We start from the raw sequence: 12964 nt of genomic DNA, 5'->3' as shown, positions 1-12964 counted from the left end.
TGGTTCTTGCAAACAAATTACTAATTAACAAGATTAATTAGAGCAGTTGATTGAAAGAAATGAGAGATCATCTGTTGAAGAAAATGACTTGCAGTATTTTTGCTATGATTCTGATTCCAATTCCACCCTTTTCATCTTTTCATGTTTCCAGAGGTGATGAAATAAAGTACCAGTTATATACTGAGGTTGAATATAACTATTTATGCTTTCCCTCTTCCAAAAAAAAAAAAAAAAGCAAACAAAATTTTTACAGAAAATAAAGTAAATCTTGAATGCAGAATAGCTGTGAAACCAGAAGAAAATTGAGTGAATAGCATTTGGAGATGGGTTGATAGAAGGCAGCTACAGAGGATTAAACCCTGTACATTATTAGTGACAGGCAATATTGATACTGACATGTAACATCTGTCCCCACTTAAACGTGCTTGTCTGAAGTAATATAGTTTGTTCTAACAGAACATCCACATTTAAGTGGGGACAGATCTTACCAAACCCTGTACCTCTCGATTCTCTCTAGTCAGCTTTTCTGTCTCCTAATGGCGTTTACCCAGTCTTCTGAGTTGTTTTCACAGCCATCCTACGTTTGAGCTTTCTGCTATTTTCTGCAAGATGCCAACTCACTCAGCGCTTCTAAGATTGTTTATAAAAATGTATATATAGAAGAAAGTAAAGAGAAAATAGAAAGCTTCTGACAATGCAGAAAGTTTAATAAAACCTTTGTATTCCAAGCGCAAAGACTCATTTTCAGAAGAAAAGAACAGTCTGAGAAAAGTCTAGTTGTGTCGGTAGAACTGGACTTTTCTCAACTGTTCTTCTGAAGATGGTTGCACCTGAACTATAAAGGTTTTCTTAAACTTTCTGCATTGTCAGAGACATTTCATTTTCTCCCTTTTTACCTTCTTCAGCATTACAATTCTTCAAGCAAACTGCAACACTCTTATATATATATATATATATATATATATGTATTTGAGGCCCTGCACCTATGGTAGAAATCAATTTATTAATCGGATATCTATCAATCAATGCAAATACAACAAATAACAAACCTAAAAAAAAGACATCTCTTGGAATTTAGGGGATACAAAACTAATGGTGTGTCAAGATCTGAACACCTGCCATCAATTTTGTTTTGTGTGTGTGTGTGTGTATTAGGGGGTGTGTGTTAAACTATTGAACTGTTCAATGCTAGTATTTTGCCAATACTAGCACCAGTAAAGTCTACAAATATTTTTAAATCACTTAATGTCAAAAGCAAAAGGGTCTGAATGTGATTTTATTTAACTAATGCTTACAAAATTACAATCCTATGAAAATACAATAATTAACTGGACTACATAGAAAAATCTTCATGGAGAATCCTAATTATATAATATTTCTGTTTTTCTAAATTCAGCAGAAAAATCTCTTGAATCACATGACAATTACACCTTTATAAAATATATATTGACAAATAACCTTTTGAATAAAAAGGAAATTTTTTTTTATTTAACAAAAATAAACGAAAATCTTGAATGACAATTGCATTAATTTTTTTTCTTTTAATATTTTGAAAAATAGATTTCAGAAAACAAAATATGCAATGGATTTTCTTGATTTTTATTTTGTAATCCAGCTTCAGGATAAAACTGCTTCTGACTCTGTACTTGTGAGTGGTACTTCAAAAGTTGGATTTTTTTTGTTGTTGTTTTTTTTGCATCCAAAGAAGTAGATTTGCTTAGAAGTGTGATAGTCTCCATTTTGAATACCAGGTGGTATCAAAAAAGTTCCCAGACTGGTTATGGTTAATAGAAAATAACTTATTTACCTGAGTTTTCACATCATCGCCTTTGAAATTGTCGCTGTGTGCAGCAACAGTATTAAAACGGTGACCTTTGAGCTGCTTTTTCATCTTGGAGAAGAGATGGAAGGCTGCAGGTGAATCGGGTGGGTGCGCAAGTGACAGCATGTTGTTTTTGGCAAAAGAAACTGCTTGGTGACAGGGTGCATCGTCATCACAATCCAACTTTTGTGCTCCACAGAACTGGTCACCTTTGCTGAATGTCCCCCCTCATAAACACTTTAAAATGTCACAGTAGAACTCACGACTGATGGTCTGGCCCTGGGGGATGAGTTCTTGATGCCTATACCACTCAAAACATCGCAGACAACCCATTGCCTCATCACCGTAAACTTGCTAAAGCATGCTCGATGCCTCTGTAGCAGACTTCCCAAATTTTCACATTGGCTCTGTTCTTGTGCATGACAAAATCGCAGACTACAGTATACACACATGATCAATTTCACAACCTGCACAGTGATGTCACTCAACCCACTGCCTTCATGACGGTCGCTAGTAATTCTTACTGTGCATGCAGTTGCGTGTTGCCATCTGTTGCTGTGCTGCAAATCTAATCTTACATAGCGTCTGTTGGTAAGTTGACATTTTCTGGGGTGAGTTCTCATCATCATCATTTAACATCTGTTGTCTTCGGTTGTGGTGGCAAGGTGCTCTTTGATTCTTGTTACTACAATCATTTGACTGGAGCACCACCTTAATGGGTTTTTAGTCGAACAAATCAACCCTGGGATTTTTCTATCAGTCTCTTTTTTGCCCAACTGCTAAGTTACGGGGATGTAAATACACCAACATCAGTTGTCAAGCAATAGTGGTGGGGGGAGGTACAAAGACACACACACACACACACACACGTGCGGTCATTTCAGAATGTAACTACATGGAGATTGTTGGCAATTTTTTTCTTTCCATCTTCCTTTTCTCTTGGACTTTCCTCTCTCTCCTGTTTCTGAAGAAGAGCTTTGCTCAAAACATAAAACACCCTTTCTTTCTTTCCCTGAGTGTCTTTTAATACTTTGCATGTACCACAGTCCTCACGTTGTTGTTTTCTTTGTTTTTTTGGATTAATTATATATATACAACAGGCTCCTTTCAGTTTCCGTCAACGAAACCCACTCTCAAGGCTTTGATTGGCTCAAGGCTATAGGAGAAAACACTTGCCCAAGGTGCTATGCTGTGGGACTGAACCTGGAACCATGTGGTTGGTAAGCAAACATCTTGGAGAATTTTTTCATTAAGAAATTTTGACAGACTCTTTAAAGCCATGATGCACTCAAGTGTACCACAGTCTGATGATTTAGCTGGCCAAAACTTCAAAGTTACTGTCAACGCTATTCTTGTTAAAGAATAATATATACACACAAGCAAGCACATAGATGGAAAAAGGTAGAGTAAAGTACTATTTTATTAAAGCTGGGAAAATCTTACTCAGTTTCATGTGACCATTCATCAGTCGTGATAATATAGATACAGTATTACCACAACTGCCTGATGAACGGTTATGTGAAACTCTGAGTAACAGTTTGGCAAAAGCCTTGCAAGTGGGTTTCGTAGACAGAAACTGAAAGAAACCCATCATATATGTATGTGCTTTTTGTGTTTGTTCCCCGCCGTTGCTTGACAACCAGTGTAGAGTGTACACATCCCTGTAACTTAGTAGTAGAGTAAGTAGCAGTCCTAAGAAGAGAACAGAAACTAAGCTCTAGGGTTTGATAAGTTCGACTAAGACACACCTGAAGGTGGTGTTCCAGCATGGCCACAGTCAAATGACTGAAACAAGATAAAACATATTCATTCTGATAAAATCATATTTGACATGGTTGGCATTAAGATGATGGAAGACCTATTATAGAAATATTCCTCGGGAAAATTCTCCTCTCGCTACGTGTGAAAAGGTAATGTGCTGCGAATGACATGAACGGATTGTAAAATGCAGGTGTTACCCCATTCTTTATCTTCATCGGGTGCGAACGCCAAATCTCATTCATAACCCTATAAAAACAAATTCATTCCTATTAGAAGCGCAGACAGAATGTTTGCCTAAAGTAACGTCGCATGAAGCAACATTGAATATAATCTCTTGTAAAGTCATATTTATCACTCATATAGGTTATCGTGATGGCACCTGTGCCCAGCGTCGCCTTCCTGGCACGTGTAAAGACATTCGAGTGAGATCATTGCCAGTGCCGCTGGACTGGCTCCTGTGCAGGTGGCACGTAAAATACACCATTTTGAGCGTGGCCGTTGCCAGTACCTCCTGACTGCCCTTTGTGCCGGTGGCACGTAAAAGCACCCACTACACTCTTGGAGTGTTTGGCGTTAGGAAGGGCATCCAGCCATAGAAACCTATGCCAAATCGGACTGGAGTCAAGCCTAGTCAAACCATCCAACCCATGCCAGCATGGACAATGGACGTTAAATGATGATAAATAGAAAATGAAATTCTGTTTGTCTGGGACCCCTGTACTTCAGTCTAGACATTTACCTTTTTGGAATCAGGATGATCCTAGGATTGAAAATCTGACCTTCATTTGGTTCTTGAACATCCAGCATTGGGATCTTATTTAAAAGCATTTGGGTTGTTATTTCTAGCAGATAAAAGCGACCATAAAAAGTTTACGAGAATTACCTCCCTTACTCAAATAATAAACGTGATATTCAGTCTGTCAGAAAACTGGTGAAAATGTTTTGAATTTGATACCAAATATTTTCTGACAGCTACCTTCGTTACCTACAATAATTAACACAACATTTTGTCTGTCAGAAAACTGACTGAAACCATGAATTTCATTTTAAAACTTTGTGAGTTCAAGAGATATTTTCAATTCAGTTCATTTAATATCCAAAAAAGAAGCACAGAGCAATAATGTGTTAAAAGTAATTAAGTTTATGTCCAGTAAATAGAGTGACCAATGGTTTTGCATGCACAATGGCCTTAGCCTTGCAGGCATGCCCTTTTGATTCAAGGGACTTCAGTTTTCAGGAAGAGAAGTTTTGCAAATGTTAATTAACAAAGCATTAAGGATAATCCACACAAAATTGTTGGACTTCAGTTGATGCAACAGTGCTTTCTTCAAGGTCAGCTTTATGTTGGTTGTTCTAGAGTTGGAAATGGCAACAATCTCTTTGTACTCACAAAAAAATGGTAAAACCAAGAATGTTGTTCATGTTGCTGCTTTACAGTAATCCAAAAATCTGTGATCTAAGTCTGAAATTGTAGGATACCAATAAATGCTTTATTATTATTATTGCCCCCTACAGTTTTCAGCTGAAGTTCCCTATTAGCCCTCTGCAAGGGCTAGCTTAAAAGTCCACACAGAGTGCAGCTTTTAAGCTAGTGTGTGAGGGAGTGCTGAAAGGTCCCTGGCTTTGGGCAAAAGAAAATACAACAGAATCATTTAACTATGATTTTATTCAACAAATTCCCTTCTCAGATTCACACATTTATTACAGTGGTCCTTTGATTTTACTAACCCCTGTAAAAGAACTTGGATGTTTGGGCCTCCAACCAGGCCTTTTGCAACATCCTTGAAGCCAGGAACTTTTCAGCTCCCCCTCTTAGGTGTGTGTGTGTGTGTGTGTTTAATTTCAACGTTCCACATTTTAGTACATTTAACTTGAATCACATTTATTATCACTTGAGCACCTGGTAACAACCTGTCTTATCTTTTCATTGTCACTCACACATACACACACACACATATTAATACATACACTCACACATACTCTATCACATTGCCTCTCCCTTTCATTTTTTACACACACACACACACACACATCTGCATACACTGATACAGTGTAACTCACAGTCACATAGACTCTCTTATCACACTCTAACTCAACACATCCATACACCAATACACTCACACCTCCACACACACACACACACTACTCTACCTCTTCACTAATATCACATCTCTGTTCTTGACCTCTTCCACAGCCTCCACCACCCAATTAGACATATCCCACCCATCCACCCATGCCATTAAATACCTCCTTCATTATGTTTCTTTCTTCCTATATCATCATCATTATATGTCTGCTCTCCATGCTGGAATGGGTTGGAGCTGGCTAGCAGGGAGCTGTCCAGACTCCAGCTGTCTGTTCTGGCATGGTTTCTATAGCTGGATGTCCTTCCTAATGCCAACCACTTAACAGAATGTGCTGCATGCTTTTTACATGCCACCAGCATGGGTGTGTTAATGCAGCGTTGGCACGGGTGCTTTTTAAGTGGCATCAGCATTTAAAAGGACAAGCCTGTATGTGTGGAAGGCAGCAAATGCTTTATTAATATTATTATTATTTTCTCGGGGCTTTGGACTCCTAAAACTGATTAGATTTTGGGATTAATCTGGTACCGAACAAGGATTCTAGATTAATCTCCCTTTAGGCTGTTTCCAAAGTTTTATTTTCATTTCTCTATTATTAATTTTACTTGCATCTCTATCTTGGTAGAAACTGATGGATAAAGAAATCAAACTACATAAACAAATGGCAGCAAAACCATTCAGAAATTAAATATCACTAACATATTTCTATAATATAAATATATATATACATATATATATATATATATATTATGTCAGTGCCTCCTGACTGGTCCTGTACTGGTGGCACATAAAAAGCAACATTCAGGTGTAGTCACTGCCAATGTTGCCTGACTGGCTCCCGTGCCAGTAGCACATAAAAAGCACCCATGACACTCTCGGAGTGGTTGGTGTTAGGAAGGGCATCCAGCTGTAGAAACCTTGCCAAATCAGATTGGAACCTGGTGCAACCTCCTGGCTTGCCAGTCCTCAGCAATCATTTTGTATGTCTTTATGTTCTGAGTGTGAAGGTGCATGGCTTAGTGGTTAGGGTATTCGACTAACAGTTACAAAGTTGTGAGTTCAATTCCCAGCGACATGTTGTGTCCTTGAGCAAGACACTTAATTTCATGTTGCTCCAGTCCATTCAGCTAGCAAAAATGAGTTGTACCTGTAATTCAAAGGGCCAGCCTCGTGATACTGAATCTCCCCTGAGAACTATGTTAAGGGTACACGTGTCTGCGGAATGCTCAGCCACTTGCACGTTTATTTCACAAGCAGGCTGTTCCATTGATTGGATCAACTGGAACCTTCGTCGCCATAACTGATGGAGTGCCAGTGGTAGTATGTTGCTGAGGTTGACTTTGCCTTTCATCCTTTTGGAGGTCAATAAAGTAATTATCAGTCATGTACTGGGGATCAATGTAATCAACTCACCCCCTCTCCCTAAATTTCAGACCTTGTACCTATAGTAAGAAGGATTATTATAGAAATTGTTTCCATCTTCAGACTTCACTTGAAAACTGCTTAGAATCCGTACATGTGTGTAAACAGTGGGAGCATAATGAAATTGATTACGCCATTGCTTGGATTGAACTCAGAAACAAGATGTCATGCTTCAGTTGTTAGAGACTTCAGTATTTATGGTAGAGTTTTATGTCAATACCTAACAATCATATAAATATCATTGAGATAGGTTAAGATAAATTAGATTTAGGGAAGTAAAGGGAAAGCTCCATTTGACCGAGAAACCTTTACCAAAGGGCAAAGAGAGGAAAATGTGAAGGTGGTGGTGGTAGTAGGAATAGTAGTCATGGTAGTGGTGGTGATGGTACTGGATGATGTAGTGGTAGTAGTAGTAGTAACAGTAATGCTCACAGAAAGAATACCTTTTATAAGTCTCTGTGCCTTTATCTGAACTTTTTAATCCCTCTTAACTTTATAGTAGTTGTCATAGTTTAACCTTGAGCCAACCGGGACATGAAGCAGATCTATGATGAAAGGCCTTCCAGCCATGACCTTTCAGCTTTCTGCATAACTAAAACTACCTTGTCCAAGATCAATGTGCTTTTTTTAGAAGACATTAGAGGTTTAATTTGAGGAAAATCTGGCTGCTATTATTTGTTGGATGTGTTTCCATACAGTTCAGGGAAATGGAACTTTTTTTTTTTTTTTTTTCAGTACCAAGAATAAAATGTAGCATCCAAGAACTGGTAAGGCAGGGATATTTCTATTAAGAAAAACAATGAATGCTTAAATTTATAAATTTTTAGCTGGTAGAAGGGTGACTCTGGCCCTCTTGATACAAATTCTTGTTTCTCAAGAGCTGCGTATAAAACAGTGAAAATATCAGAAGTGAGCTTTCAATTAACAGCGACATTTTGTTCTTCCACTAAAGAAACTTGTACAATAAACCAGATGAATACATCACAAAGAATACTGTCTGTAGAAAATCATGACTAGTTGGCTTTTCAACTCAGTCGAACTTGGTTACATGTGGTGTAAATCTATTTCTATAGGCACAGTCGTGGCTGTGTGGCAAGAAGCTTGCTCCCCAACCACATGGTCCCAGGTGCAGTCCCACTGTGTGACAACTTGGGTAAGTACTCTAGCCTCGGGCTGACCAAAGCCCTATGAGTGGATTTAATAGATGGAAACTGAAAGAAGCCTGTCATATATATATATATATATATATATCTGTGAGTGTGTCTTTATATCTGTGTTTGTCCTCCCATCATCACTTGGCAACCGGTGCTGGCACTTGGCGGTTCGGCAAAAGAGGCCAATAGAATAAGTACTAGGCTTAAAAAATAAACCTGGTGCCAATTGTTTGACTAAAAAAACCCTCCAAGGCAGTGCTCCAGCATGGTCACAATCGAATGACTGAAACAAAAGAATAACAGAATATTATACAACTCTGAGATATGGACATCTTCATTGTGATCCTTTGCGATAGAACCACTGCAATGAAAGTGACATTGAGATATGGAGGACAGTGAGGAGAGAGGAATTGAGGAAGAAACAGGTAAGATGTCATTACAAGTGATATGGCAGGTAAGATGTATTGGAAGAGACGCAATGGACGTAGTTGGAGATTTAGCAGCAAACTAGAATGGGTGGAAAGCCTAATGTAGATATATTATACACACGAAATTCTGTCACCACTATCTTGATGCCTGTTTGTCACTGATGTTTGGGTCTTTGCTTGTACTATGTGCTGCCAATTCCCATCTATCTGTTGATATCTATCTGTCTATGTATATATCTTTCTAATCTCTCTGAATATATATATATATATATGATGATGATGATATATATATATCTATATCTATATACACACACACACACATACATGTATTTAATCCTGCCTATATATTGATTGATTGAAATAATGTGGTTATTAAACTTTTATTTTTATATTACACTATGGAAGACGGTAGGGATTATAATTTTTGTTATGACTTAATAGATTTGTTGCTGTTTAGTTACATATTCAGGAGTAGTTGTAATTTACTTATTGAATTTATTTACTGACGCGGTTGTACATAAAGTAAATGAATTTGAAAGTTGTGGTTTCTTTGGTTTGTTTGTTCCCAAACAATACTTATTTTAGTGCTGTTGACATTGCTGGATTGAATGGTACTGGCCAGGTGTCGAAACCATAATGATATCCGTGAGGCAACTGATGATAGAGGTATGTTTGATTGTTGGTATGGCTGTTTTTATATATGTGGAATAGTATTATAACAGATCCTTTTGGTATATATATCTTAAATAATCTGGTGGGTGAATCTTGAAGTGGCAGTCAAAATAAATTTCATAACAAATTTAACTCTCCTCTTAGCATTGAATCACCACCAACCATTATTCTTACTCCTCCTTTAAAATAACAACCCCAAAATTAGCACACACACACACACACACACACAGAGGCATGCACACAAGCACATGCATCTCTTACATCGTGTGTATGTGTGGCTAATGTAAATATTCTATGTATGTCAATCTTATTAAATATGCATCTGTTACATAAATATGAATGCTAAATTTATAAACTCATGTTTGCTGTATAACTGTACAAGATAATTTATATATATATAGAGAGAGATAATTATATATATATATATATATATATATATATATATATGTATGTATGTATAAATATATATGTATGTATGTATGTAAAAATATATATATGTATGAATATATAAATATATATATATATATATATATATATATATATATATATATACGCACACACACACTATTATAGCCTCAGGTCAACCAAAGCTTTGTGAGTGAATTTGATAGTGGGCCATCATGTGTATATGGTGAAAGTGCTTGTGTCTCCTTTGATAGATAGGAGGGAATATATATAATTAAGTGTATATATATATATATATGTATGTATGTATATTCTTTTATTCTTTCACTAGTATCAGACCTTTTGACAGCAGTCATGCTGGAACACCACCTTGAAGTATTTTAGTTCAACAAATCAATTCCAGGACTTATTTTCTAAGCCTAGTATTTATTTTATCAGTCTCTTTTGCTGAACCACTAAGTTACGGGGATCTAAACACACCAACACCAGTTGTCAAGCGGATATTGGGGGACAAACACAGACATGAAGACACACACACATAGATATATATGTACATATATATATATATATATATCTATATATATATATATATACAATGGGCTTCTTTCAGTTTCTGTCTACCAAATCCCACTCACAAGGCTTTGGTTGGCCCTAGGCTATTGTAGAAGACACTTTCCCAAGGTGCTACGCAGTGGGACTGAACCTGGAACCATGTGGTTAAGAAGCAAGTTAGAAGTACAGTAAGCTTTGAGGGTAAACTCTTGATGATGAAATCAATGTTAGAATATCTAAGGCTACAAGTGCGTTTGGAAGACTTTCCCATCATTGAACATGGTGTCAGTCTGAAAACTAATATATACTGCTCTATATCTTAGTGTGCATCTTAAAGATTTTTTTTTTTTTACAAACGAGAGATATATATATATATATAGAGAGAGAGATGAGACATATGCACACAAACACATGCATACATACATTTAGAGACACATATAATATATATATATATACAAACACATGTATACACACTTTTGAGCGTCTAAACACAGAAAATGTTCTGAAACTCAAGTAGGTTGTAAATATTGATTGTACTACCGAGATTTACCTCTGTTACTTCACACACACACACACTCATACACATACGCACATATTGACAAGCTGTATATACAAACTCGCACACTTATAGATATGTTTTACACGAAACAAGTCATTGAGGACAGTGACTTGAAGGTTTCATAATCTGCGTGTTTGCGTAAAGGAGCGCTTACATAAGATTCGATGCGTGTGTGCATACGCGCTCGTGTGTATATGTATGTGTGTGTGTGTCTATCTACGCGTCCACGTTTGTATATGTGTGTATGTACGCGCTCATACATGTGTGCGTGTATGTACGCGTTCATGCAGGTTTGTATGTGTGTGTTTGTTCGCGCCCAAGTATGATGTGTGTGTGTGAGAGACATAGAAAGAGTTTGTGTGTATATGTTCTCGTCCATGTAGGTATGTGAATGAGGAAAAGAGAGAGAGAGAGGGTTTTGTGTGTGTACGCATGCATGCATGTATATGTGTCTGTGTGTATGCGTGCTGTGTCCTTCTCACTTCCTTCAAACCACCTTTCTGACATTCTTATCGATTATCTTCCACAAGGTTGAAAATACACACATTCATTAACATACACTCACATATACTCAGTCATCCACATACACACACTCATAGACATTCACACACACCATACAAATATACAGTAACATACACTTACACCCATGTTAGCTAACTTGGAAGGGTGGAATTGTGAAAGAGCTTGTGGTAACGGTCAGCAATTTAATAAAAGCGCGCTTCGCGTATCCATGCATGCATGTATGTATGTGTGTGTCTGTATACCTATGTATATGTGTCATTGCGTATGTATGTGTAAGTCGAATTGGCAGCGGCCTTTGCGCGTTGGACAGACTACTTTGCGGTATCCGACTTTATGCGCTCTGAGTTCAAATCTGATCGAAGTTAAGTCTACCTTTCAAGCGGAGTTTATTGGCGGTAGTGCTGTTGCATGTGATATGTGTGCACCGTACAGGATGGTTACTTTATATATATATATATATATATATATACAGATGAATATGGTACTTAAGTTTAGGCAGCAGAATTTAGTATGGTATTATCCATACAGTTTCAAAATAAGGTGATTAAATGCAATGTAAACATTACATCAAATATAAATGTAGAGCAATCTTTAGTTGCCCAAAGATATAGAAATTTACTGAAATTACATTTGAACAGAAGGACATATTTTTATAATTAAATCTAAACTCTCCAAGTAAAAAGGAGGAATACAAAAAACCATTTTGACTTAGCCAGACCATATAGACTAACCTGTTTGATCTGGCTAAGTCAAAATGGTTTTTTTGGAAACCGGCTCAGAAGAGGAGAGGACAGAGAGAGAGAGAGAGAGAAAGCGTTTCAGTGGGTATGGATAGTTTAGTGTATTTATTCGTGACTTCAGAGTAATCAGACATGTGGCATTTGTTTGGATACAGTCGTCAGTGTCCCATAGTAGATGAATAAGAAGTCCATTGTGAAGCTCACTTAAGTTTTACAGACGTCTGTAGTCTATGGGAGAATGTAGTCTATGCTAGTAGGGAAGAAGAAACCGAAACTTTGAAGTGGTGCCGAGGATCTTTCGTTATATATAATGGAGGGCTTCGAAGTAAAAGGGAAACATCCGTCCAATCATTACCCATTAAACTACAACTTGCAGTTCCTGGATGTTACATAAAAATAATAAAATTGATGTGGAGTTTTATCAAAACGTAAACATCGCACCATGAATGGAACGTCAGTTTCTTCTCAACTGACGCAAGAAGGGTTTGACAATTGTTTTCCTTTCACTTTCTTTTGCGTATGGAAGGGGAAACACACGACCCCTTTTTTATAGCGCCTCCGAGAGACTGGTGGGAGGTAGAAAAGTTTCTTTAAATTGGAGATCTAGTTCAGATGTTTGCAACAGAAAGGACTCCGCTGAAGGCATCCAAGATAGTGGTGCAAAACGCGAACGAAGTGTGTGTACCGCTTTGGAAAGATCTCCTACGCAGTCTTCGCTAGAGAGACGTGTTTATGTATGTAGTATAAGGTATGTGCGCGCGCACAAAAGGTGCTGTTGTAGTGGTAGGGGTGGTTGTTGCGTTTCGGAGGGTGGGGGTGGGGGCTATAATTGTGTGTTCGACT

General features: G+C 37.5%; 1 long non-coding RNA gene across 1 annotated transcript; it reads left to right on the top strand.

The window, feature by feature from the left end:
- Positions 1-257: 257 nt before the first annotated feature.
- On the top strand, positions 258-649 carry LOC149130773 (uncharacterized). Its single transcript, XR_016238589.1, has 2 exons — positions 258-398; positions 482-649. It is a non-coding gene; the product is annotated as an uncharacterized LOC149130773 (long non-coding RNA).
- The last annotated feature ends 12315 nt before the right edge of the window (positions 650-12964 follow it).

Source organism: Octopus bimaculoides, chromosome 27 (genome assembly GCF_046866305.1).
Source record: "Octopus bimaculoides isolate indiv1 chromosome 27, ASM4686630v1, whole genome shotgun sequence".
NCBI classification, from domain to species: Eukaryota; Metazoa; Mollusca; class Cephalopoda; order Octopoda; family Octopodidae; genus Octopus; species Octopus bimaculoides.
This window is presented reverse-complemented; position numbering and strand designations above follow the sequence as displayed.